This window comes from Schistocerca piceifrons, chromosome 10 (assembly GCF_021461385.2).
Source record: "Schistocerca piceifrons isolate TAMUIC-IGC-003096 chromosome 10, iqSchPice1.1, whole genome shotgun sequence".
Classification (NCBI taxonomy): domain Eukaryota; kingdom Metazoa; phylum Arthropoda; class Insecta; order Orthoptera; family Acrididae; genus Schistocerca; species Schistocerca piceifrons.
In genome coordinates this window covers 92,862,695-92,874,791 of record NC_060147.1, presented here as the reverse complement: position 1 = coordinate 92,874,791, position 12,097 = coordinate 92,862,695, and positions in this window count along the sequence as shown.

Sequence of the window (12,097 nt, the reverse complement as noted above, 5' to 3'; positions counted from 1 at the left end):
AGATGGTTTCGCCGAGAGAGGGCACTTGTGGTATGTGCAAGACACTCGCGCATATTAAAATCCATGAATACGTATATTGTTCCAAGTGACTTTTTTCTTCTTAAGAGCGATAACTCAGAATTTTTGTGTTTAAGTGAATTCTCATGATAAGATTATTAGAAATATTTTTCCAATCTGCAATACCATTGGTAGCAATCGCGGCCTTACCTCCGAACAATTTACATGGTGAAAGAAAAAACAGCACTGGTTCACGAAGGCACATCGACGGCACTGTTTCCAATCGTGCCGAGAGGTAGGGTCTGGAGCAGCGAGGAGTGGAGTCGCGCTATCTTTTCGGATAACAGCAGATTCTGTCTGAGTACTGATTCTGGACGACAGCAGATTCAGTCTGAGTATAATGATTCTGGATGTACTGTTCATATGGTGAGAGGTAAAAACACTTGATGCAGCCAAGAACATTGTAAAACGTGATCGTTTTTGTGGTCGAGATATTGTGGTGTGAGGGGGCATAATGTTGCATGAGCGTACTGACCTCCAAATCTTTGAACACGGTGCACTCACCGTTCGACGTTATTGCGGCACTATATTCCTTCACTATGTGCGTCTTTACAGAGCTGCATTCGGCCCTGACCTTATTATTACACAATGAGTAATCATACACTGTGAAGCATCACCAACTCTTTTTTTTTCTTTATTGTGATTTTTATCACCTTACACAAGGCGGGCTGTCAGCAGCTGAGTACGCTGCTCTTCAGCCTTGAGGTTTACAATAAGTAATAAACAGAGGGGGCACAGAGAATACAATCAAAACGGCGGGCAAAACAATGTAGACACTAAAAAACAAAAAACATGGAGCCGTTCACGCCGGACGAGAAAACATCACTGACACTAGTTGACACGGCGCACAAAACATGGATGATGGCGATGGGACACGTGAACAGTGGCGGCGTGACGGCGAACAAACACTAAACACAAACGAAGGCACACACACGAGACACTGATGGCGATGACCTCCGGCGCGCGAATGTGCACTGTGCGTGTGCGAGTCCGGGGACCTGCCAAGAGAGGAGGAGGAGGAAGGGGAGTGGGAGAGCGAGAGGGGAGAGCAGAGATGCCACAGGCAGGGGTGATAGGGGGAGGGAGGAAGGGGGAGGGGAAGCCCGGGGGAAGAGGGGTGGAAGGAGGGGACGGGGGAAAAGGAAAGAGAAGGGATGGGAAGAGAAGGGAGGGAGGGTGCCTAAAGGAAAGGACACCGGGAGGGGGGCAGGGTCAAAGTTGATAGGAGGGGTAGATGGAGGGGAGGAGGACACCATCAGGGAGGGGGAGCTGGTGGAAGCCACCTTGGGAGAGGGTAAGGAGGGTTGAGAGATGGAGACCGGGTGGGATGTGGGAATACAGGCGCGGCAGCGGGTGGGGGTGGGAGAGGATCGGGGAGACGAGTGGGTGAGGAGGATCGAGTTTACGGGAGGTGTACAGGATCTGTATCCTTTCAAGGAAAAGGAGGAGGTGGGGGAAGGTGATGAGATCGTACAGGATCCGCGTGGGGGAGGGGAGACGGATGCGATAGGCGAGGCGGAGAGAATGGCGTTCAAGGATTTGGAGGGATTTATAAAAGGTAAGGGGGTCGGAGATCCAAGCCAGATGGGCATAACAAAGGATAGGGCGGATGAGGGATTTATAGGTGTGGAGAATGGTGGAGGGGTCCAGACCCCACGTACAACTCTCTTGTGGTTCCCTTTTTAGGTACTCCACGTCGACGTCTGCTCGTAGATACGTATCGTCGGTAGGTTTTCCGGCTTTACTTCCCGACGTCCAGCGACGACTCTCCGATAAGGTGCGGGCCTTGTGTTTTGACATTACTGCGAGTCTTGTAAATATCGCTTTTATTTAGTAATTTGCCCCGGCTAAAACTCTCCCCTTTTATGATGAAGACAGCCTGCGCCACCTTTCGGAGGGAGTGGGGACGTGAAAGAGTCACAAAAGTTCATATTAAGCAGTCCGTAAGACACGTAAACGTTCACTTCAGTTAGCGTGTTAGTTAATGCCTAAGCTTTCCGCTACATGGTAATGACTTACTGCTGAATAGCTTTGGTTCCATAAAACCTTCACCGATTAGTACTAGGTAAATGAAATAAGTACAACACTCTTGTATTTCACTTCCACTCTGCGGTGTCACCGCCAGACACCACACTTGCTAGGTGGTAGCCTTTAAATCGGCCGCGGTCCGTTAGTATACGTCGGACCCGCGTGTCGCCACTATCAGTGATTGCAGACCGAGCGCCGCCACACGGCAGGTCTAGAGAGACTTCCTAGCACTCGCCCCAGTTGTACAGCCGACTTTGCTAGCGATCGTTCACTGACAAATTACGCTCTCATTTGCCGAGACGATAGTTAGCATAGCCTGCAGCTACGTCGTTTGCTACGACCTAGCAAGGCGCCATTACCAGTTACTATTGATACTGAATCATGTACCGTCAAGAGCGACGTTCACCATTAATGGATTAAAGTTAAGTATTCCACCAGCTACGTCCGTTTTTTCTAAATTCTAATTTCCTTGTCCTGTTCAAGACCTCACGCCAGCCTGCGCGAGCTAAAACGCGTGCCTTTCGGCTTCCTCTAGTAACACGGTGTTGGCTCTCCTGCCAACCACAACACACTCTATATTCAAGGATTAAGATGGTGATGGATGGTGGCCTGCCGGCCGGAGTGGCCGTGCGGTTCTGGGCGCTACAGTCTGGAACCGAGCGATCGCTACGGTCGCAGGTTCGACTCCTGCCTCGGGCGTGGATGTGTGTGATGTCCTTAGGTTAGTTAGGTTTAATTAGTTCTAAGTTCTAGGCGACTGATGACCTCAGCAGTTAAGTCGCATAGTGCTCAGAGCCATTTGAACAATTTTTTGATGATGGTCTATTTAAAAGGTTCCTAGCCTGGAGGAACCTAAATAGTCCGCAAATGCCGATATGCACGCGCTCTACGTCCAGATTCGCAACTAACGGCGTACCACACTTTCAAAGTCCACACGTTAATGTCTGAACACCGGTAGCTCTGAATTCACTCGTATCAGCAGATAATTTGAGTTTCTGCCGTCTATCTATCCGTTAAGTTCCAATCTAGCACTAAAGTCCTAAAATCCCCTTAATAATCCGTTGCTACCAACAGTCAGAGATCGTACACTATATCACTTTTAATCTCAGTAATATTCTAACAGTTTATCGTGAATCTTAACACGATAAAGTCCAATCTAATTATTGTCTCACTGACCGACAAGGGTTTCCCGCCCTTTAACGAAACAATCATGGATAGAAGGTGGCAATAATGACGATTAGGCCTTTTTATAGGTTTTTCATCACAAGAGCTAACGTCCACGACGGGAGCTTCCGTGGCTTTGCTGTACTTAGACGTTAAACTATTTGCTGATATACTATAATTTTGATCTGCAATTACCGAACTCTGATTCTACACTATTTTCCCCTGTAAAAATTCTACTCTTAATTTTAAATTATTCTTTCTATAGCTTTTATCACTGTAAACTCAACCGAAGCGTTACAACTGTCATACACTGAAGAGCCAAAGAAACTGATACACCTGCCTAACATTGTGTAGGGCCCCCGCGAGCACGCAGAAGTGCCACATCACGGCGTGGCATGGACTCGACTAATGCCTGATGTAGTGCTGGAGGGAACTGACACCATGAATCCTGCAGGGCTTTTCATAAATCCGTAAGAATACTAGGGGTGGAGGTCTTCTTCTGAACAGCACGTCGCAAGGCATCCCAGATATGCTCAATAAGGTTCATGTCAGGGGAGTTTGGTGGCCAGCGGAAGTGTTAAACTCAGAAGAGTGTCCCTAGAGCCATTCTGTAGCAATTCTGGACGTGTAGGGTGTCGCATTGTCCTCCTGGAATTGCCCAAGTCCGTCGGAATACACAATGGGCATGAATGGATGCAACTGATCAGACAGGATGCTTACGTACGTGTCACCTGTCAGAGTCGTATCTAGACGTATCAGGGGGTCCCATATGACCCCGCACCATCACAGAGCATCCACCAGCTTGAACAGTCCCCTGTTGACATGCAGAGTCCATTGATTCATGAGGTTGTCTCCATATCCGTAGATATGCATCTGCTTTACACAATTTGAAACGAGACTTGACCGACCAGGCAACATGTTTCCAGTCACCAACAGTCCAGTGACGGTGTTGACGGGCCCAGGCGAGGCCTAAAGCTTTGTGTCGTGCAGTCATCAAAGGCACACGAGTGGGCCTTCGGCTCCTAAAGCCCATATTGATGATGTTTCGTCGAATGGTTCGCACGGGGACACTTTCTGATGGTCAAGCACTGAAGTCTGCAGCAATTTGCGGCATGATTGCACTTCTGTCACTTTCAACGATTCTCTTCAGTCGTCGTTGGTCCCGTTCTTGCAGGAACTTTTTCCGGCCGCGGCGATGTCGGAGATTTGATGTTTTGCCGGATTCCTAATATTCGTGGTACATTCGTGAAATGGTCGCACGGGAAAATCCCCACTTCATCGCTACTTCGGAGATACTGTGTCCCATCGCTCGTGCGCCGACTATAACGCCACGTTTAAACTCACTTAAATCTTGAATACCTGCCATTATAGCAGCAGTAGTGAGGGTTGGAATGTGCATCGGAAAGACACATTAGACACCGTAGGAGGTGGTGTCTTCATTGCAATTGACAAAAATATTGTGTCTACAGACGTCGAAGTACAGTGTGATTGTGAAGTTATCTGGACACGTTTAACAGGGCTAGGAGAAATAAAGGTAGTTGTTGGGTGTTATTACCTGCCATCAGGTTCCACCGTGACAGTTCTAGAATCATTCAAAGGGAGTCTACACTCTGTATCTCAGAAGTACCCGGATCATGCTATATTAATCGGAGGCGACTTCAACCTACCTAGTATAGACTGGGATGTCTATGGATTCATTACAGGTGGTACAGACAAACTTTCGTGTGAATTACTTTTGAAGACATTATCCGAAAACTGTCGTGTTCAGCTAAATCGACAGCCAACGCGTAATGTAAATATTTTAGATCTGGTAGCCACGAACAGACCAGACCTCATCGACGGTGTCAGTGTTGAGACAGGGATTAGTGATCATGATGTTGTCATTACGACTATGGTTACGAAAGTTAAAAAGTCGGTCAAGAAGGCTAGGAGAGTATTCTTACTAGAAAGATCAGATAAGCAGTTGTTAGCATCCCACTTACTAAATGTATCGACTCCATTTACATCCGGTACTATGGACGTGGAAGAATTATGGGCAAATTTTAAACACATTGTAAATCACGCATCGGAGAAGTATGTGCCGAAAAAGTGGGTTACGGACGGAAAAGACCCACTGTGGTTTAACAGCGCAATTTGGAGAATGCTCAGGAAGCGGTACAAGAAAGATCGTGAGAATGAGAACAGGCAAAAGTTAGTAGAGATCCATGCTGCTGTAAAAAGAGCGATGCGCGAAGTATTCAACCACTACCACCGTCATACCTTAGCAAAAGATCTTGCTGAAAACCCAAGGAAATTCTGGCCTTACGTAAAATCGGTAAGCGGGTCGAAGGCTTCCATCAGTCACTCACTGATCAGTCTGGCCTGGCAACGGAAGACAGCAAAACGAAAGCTGAAATTTTAAATTTAGCATTTGAGAGATCTTTCACGCAGGAGGATCGTACAAACATACCGCCGTTTGAGTCTCGTACAGATTCCCGATGAATGACATAGTGATACACATCCCTGGGGTTGTGAAGCAGCTGAATGGGTTGAAGATAAATAAATCGCCAGATCCTGATGGGATTCCAATTCGGTTTTACAGAGAGTACCCTACTGCATTGGCTCCTTACTTAGCGCCGGCTGGCGTGGCAGAGCGGTTCTAGGCGCTTCAGTCTGGAGCCGCGTGACCACTACGGTCGCAGGTTCGAATCCTGCCTCGGGCATGGCTGTGTGTGATGTCCTTAGGTTAGTTAGGTTTACGTAGTTCTAAGTTCTAGGGGACTGATGACCTCAGATGTTAGGTCCCATAGTGCTCAGAGCCATTTGAACCTTACTTAGCTTGCATTTATCGCGAATCTCTTGCCCAACGCAAAGTCCCGAGCGACTGGAAGAAAGCGCAGGTGACGCCTGTATATAAGAAGGATAGAAGGACGGATCCTCAAAATTACAGACCATTATCCTTAACACCGGTTTGTTCTCGAACATATTCTCAGTTCGAATATAATGAATTTCCTTGAGACAGAGAAGTTGCTGCCCATGCATCAGCACGGCTTTAGAAAGCATCGCTCCTGCGAAACGCAACTCGCCCTTTTTTCACATGATATCTTGTGAACCATGAATGAAGGGTATCAGACGGATGCCATATTCCTTGACTTCCGGAAAGCGTTTGACTCGGTGCCCCACTGCAGACTCTTAACTAAGGTACGAGCATATGGGATTGGTTCCCAAATATGTGAGTGGCTCAAAGACTTCTTAAGTAATAGAACCCAGTACGTTGTCCTCGATGGTGAGTGTTCATCGGAGGTGAGGGTATCATCTGGAGTGCCCCAGGGAAGTGTGGTAAGTCCGCTGCTGTTTTCTATCTACATAAATAATCTTTTGGATAGGGTGGATAGCAATGTGCGGCTGTTTGCTGATGATGCTGTGGTGTATGGGAAGGTATCGTCGTTGAGTGTCTGTAGGAGGATACAAGATGACTTGGACAGGATTTGTGATTGGTGTAAAGAATGACAGCTAACTCTAAATATAGATAAATGTAAATTAATGCAGATGCATAGGAAAAAGAATCCCGTAATGTTTGAATACTCCATTAGTAGTGTAGCGCTTGACACAGTCACGTCGATTAAATATTTGGGCGTAACATTGCAGAGCGATATGAAGTGGGACAAGCATGTAGTGGCAGTTGTGGGGAAGGCGGATAGTCATCTTCGGTTCATTGGTAGAATTTTGGGAAGATGTGGTTCATCTGTAAAGGGGACCGCTTATAAAACACTAATACGACCTATTCTTGAGTGCTGCTCGAGCGTTTGGTATCCCTATCAGGTCGGATTGAGGAGGACATAGAAGCAAACTCAGAGGCGGGCTGCTAGATTTGTTATTGGTAGGTTTGATCATCACGCGAGTGTTACTGAAATGCTTTAGGAACTCGGGTGGGAGTCTCTGGAGGAAAAGAGGCGTTCTCTTCGTGAATCGCTACTGAGGAAATTTAGAGAACCAGCATTTGAGGCTGACTGCAGTACAATTTTACTGCCACCAAGCCACATTTCGCGCAAAGACCACAAAGATAATATAAGAGAGATTAGGGCTCGTACAGAGGCATGTAGGCAGTCATTTTTCCCTCGTTCTGTTTGGGAGTGGAACAGGGAGAGAAGATGCTAGTTGTAGTACGAGGTACCCTCCGCCACGCACCGTATGGTGGATTGCGGAGTATGTATGTAGATGTAGATGTAGAGTAATCGATGTAACAACTGCGCCAGACACTTGCCTTGTGTAGGCGTTGCCGACTGCAGCACCATATTCTGCCTGTTTACATATATCTGTTTTTGAATACGCATGCCTATACCAGTTTCTTTGGCGCTTCAGTATATAACTTATCTCGGTGATGTGCTTGGGCGGTGTGGAATAGGCGCTTACATTTCAAGAACTTCGGCAGAGCACCTTCATCTCGGCACTGTGACAGAAAGGCGAGAGAGGACATCAATCGCGCTTTCTTGTACCGACGCCTTGACCAACGACGGAAGAAGAAAGCGCGATTAATGTCCTCTGTCGCTTTCTGTCACGGTGCCAAGATGAAGGTGCTATACCGAAGTTCTTGACAGGTAAGTGTCTATTCACCACCGCCCAAGCACATTGTATCTACGACAGAATGGAACGAGTTTTCCTTCGTGAGCGAATTCATACAACACGGAGAGACTTGGCAAGAACGGATCAGGAATTTTTGGACATTTTCTATCAACTGAGTAGCAGAATGCATCGAGACGACTGGGACAAGATTTTCTACAACAAGTGGCCACGAAAGCCTCAACAATTTTGTATTATCTCGGTGACTTCAGCGTAATTATTGTCTTTGAGTAAAAGTCTCAGTCCTGTCCGTCTCATTGTGTATTTCTTCGGGTTACCCTGTGTACGATATTGTAGCAGTTCTTTTTATGTATGGCCCGAGTTTCATCGAGCAGCGACACACGATGCGTCCATGAGTTTTACACAGCCTTGTCCAGCCACTGGAGCGGTGCGACAGCAGCGAGCCTTCCGCAGTGCCGGAGGCATCTCCCGGGCAGATAAACGACGTTTGTCCATTTAATCTGGCGAGTGCAGAAACCGCGTTAGCCGTGTAAATAAACGCGGACTTCGCCGAAGCACGCACTCGCATCAAAGCGAGTCTGACGTCAGCCGCTGCCGACAATTACTCTAATTACCGCGTCCGCTTCTATAATTCCTATTCCGCTGAAATAATTATACGGCGTAATGGAATTTCCGCGATTTTTACTCGATTATTCAATAACACGGCGGTAACATCGTTTGTCTGGCTTTATGCTACCGCGTGGCCGTGCATACCGAGTACCTATCGTAGCCTACATTCTGCTCAACTGCAGCCTGTGGGACTCACGCACCTGTGGCGTTCGGATTTTTTCGTCTTTTCGTTGTCATTTCGGTTTATGCCAGTGGGAGCATAAGCAACACAACAGCAATCACACCGACAGACGTTACTAAATTTTCAGTATAGGCTGAAACATGTTTTACAGACATATGCTACGGTCGTAGGTCCGAATCCTGCCTCGGGCATGCATGTGTGTTTCTTAGGTTAGTTAGGTTTAAGTCGTTCTCAGTTCTAGGGGAATGATAACCCAAGAAGTTAAGTCCCATAGTGCTCAGAGCCATTTGAACCATTTTGAACAGACAGATTAAAATGTAAATGTCGTGTGACTAGGGCCTCACGTCGGGTAGACCCTACGCCGAATGCAAGTCTTTCGATTTGACGCCACTTCGGCGACTTGCGCGTCGATGGGGATGAAATGATAATGATTAGGACAACACAACACCCAGTCCCTGAGCGGAGAAAATCTCCGATCCAGCCGAGAATCGAAACCAGGCCCTTAGGATTGACATTCTGTCGCGCTAACCACTCTTTTTTTTTTATCGTTGTGTTTGGTCGTTGCGGACGTCACATGAGGCAGCGCCGTATTTGTTGATCGTTCCACTCCGTTTTTTTTAATTACAGACGCTAAGCAGCTCTCTGACCGAACACGCTCAGCTACCGTGCCGGCGGTCTACAGACAGATGAAACGAAATGATCCTACAGCATTGATATTTTAAGTCTCCACATGTCGCCGGGGTGCAAGTCTTTCCAGATGACGCCACAATGGGCGACTTGCGAATCGATGATGATCAAGTGATGATAACTACAATGCAACACCCAGTCCACGAGCGGACAAAATCTCCGACCTGGCCGAGAATTGAACCGAGGCCCGCTGCGTAGCAGTCAGACGCTCTCACCACCTTTTTTCTGACCTTATGTTGTTGTTGTTGTTGTGGTCTTCAGTCCTGAGATTGGTTTGATACAGCTCTCCATGCCACTCTATCCGGTGCAAGCTTTATCATCTCCCAGTACTTACTGCAACCTACATCCTTCTGAATCTGCTTAGTATATTCATCTCTTGGTCTCCCTCTACGATTTTTACCCTCCACGCTGCCCTCCAATGCTAAATTTGTGATCCCTTGATGCCTCAGAACATATCCTACCAATTGATTCCTTCTTCTTGCTATGTTGTGCCACAAACTCCTCTTCTCCCCAATTCTATTCAATACCTCCTCATTAGTTATGTGATCTACCCATCTAATTTTCAGCATTCTTCTGTAGCGCCACATTTCGAAACATCCTATTCCCTTCTTGTCTAAACTATTTATCGTCCATGTTTCACTTCCATACATGGCTACACTCCATACAAATACTTTCAGAAACGACTTCCTGACACTTAAATCTACACTCGATGTCAACAAATTTCTCTTCTTCAGAAATGCTTTCCTTGCCATTGCCGGTCTACATTTTATATCCTCTCTACTTCTACCATCATCAGTTATTTTGCTCCCAAAATAGCAAAACTCCTTTACTACTTTAATTCCCTCAGTATCACCCGACTTAATTCGACTACATTCCATTATCTTCGTTTTGCTTTTGTTGATGTTCATCTTATATCCTCCTTTCAAGACACTTTCCATTCCGTTCAACTGCTCTTCCAGGTCCTTTGCTGTGTCTGACAGAATTACAATGTCATCGGCGAACCTCAAAGTTTTAATTTCTTCTCCATGGAATTTAATACCTACTCCGAATTTTTCTTTTGTTTCCTTTACTGCTTGCTCAATATACAGATGGAATAACATTGGGGAGAGGCTACAACCCTGTCTCACTCCCTTCCCAACCAGTGCTTCCCTTTCGTGCCCCTCGACTCTTATAACTGCTATCTGGTTTCTGTACAAATTGTATATAGCCTTTCGCTCCCTGTATTTTACCCCTGCCACCTTTAGAATTTGAAAGAGAGTATTCAAGTCAACGTTGTCAAAAGCTTTCTCTAAGTCTACAAATGCTAGAAACGTAGGTTTGCCTTTCCTTAACCTTTCTTCTAAGATAAGCCGTAAGGTCAGTATTGCCACATGTGTTCCGACATTTCTACGGAATCCGAACTGATCTTTCCCGAGGTCGGCTTATACCAGTTTTTCCATTCGTCTGTAAAGAATTCGCGTTAATATTTTGCAGCTGTGACTTATTAAATTGATAGTTCGGTAATTTCGCCTGTCTCATACATCCTGCTCAGCACATGGTAGAGTTTTGTCAGGACTGGCTCTCCCAAGGCCGTCAATAGTTATTGTTCGTTAATATTCGTTGCGTTGCATTTGTTCGGGGCGAACGTCCCATGACACCTGTTCGAGTGCAACGTTGACCCGTTAGCTCAGTTTTTTTATTACGGAGGGTAACTAATCCTCTGACTGAACACGCTGAGGAGGTACCGCGCCGCGGACCACAGCTAAGACAGCTTTACAGACAACCTCTGAGGTTTGAAGATCGTACTGTAATTCTGTCAGACACAGTAAAGGAAATGGAAAAGCCGTTCAACGGAATGGGTAACGTCTTGAAAAGAGGTTGTGAGAGGATCAACGACAAACGGAAAACAAGGTTAATGGCATGTAGTCGAATTCAGTCAGGCGTTGCTGAGGGAATGAGAATAGGAAATGAGACACTAAAAATAATGGGTCAGTTTTGCTATTTGTGCAGGAAAGTAACTGATGATGACCGAAGTGGATGTGATATAAAATGAATACTGGCAACAACCGCTGAAGATTAGATTGGTAGATGGAGTAGCTAATCAGGAGGAGCTGAATTGGATTGGAGAGAAAAGAAATTTGTAACACAACTTGGCTAAAAAAGGAATCGGTTGAGGCCGGACGCTGTGGCCGATGGTTCTAGGCGCTTCAGTCCGAAACTGCGCGAACGCTACGGTAGCATGTTCGAATCCTGCCTCGGACATGGATGTGTCTGATGTCCTTAGGTTAGTTAGGTTTAAGTAGTTCTGTTCTAGGGGACTGATGACCTCATATGTTAAGTCCCATAGAGCTCAGAGGCATTTGAACCATTTGGATCTGTTGACAGGACACATTCTGAGGCATCAAGGGATCACCAATTTGGTAACGGAAAGACTGTGTGGGGTTAAATTGTAGAGGGAGACCAAGGGGTGAAAACAGTAAGTAGGCTTAAATAGAATAGGTTGCAGTAGTTATATAGAGATATAGAGGCTTGCACAGGATAGAGAAGCATGGAGAGCTGCGTCATCCAGTCTTCGGCCTGAAATCACTAAAATAAGACATATACAAAGTAGCTGAGAAAGACTCATTTCGCTTAGTCCTTTTTCCTTTTGTTTTCTTAATTGGAAAAAAAAGTGCAGGTAATCATCTCATTTGTATAGCGTTTACGAGGGGGGTTCATCAACTAATACAACTCTTGTTTATCTTGGCCAGTTTCGGTTGAAAAAATGCGGAATTTGTTACGGAACATCACTGAACATTCCCGCTTTAGCAACTATAGTGTCCGCCCCCGATA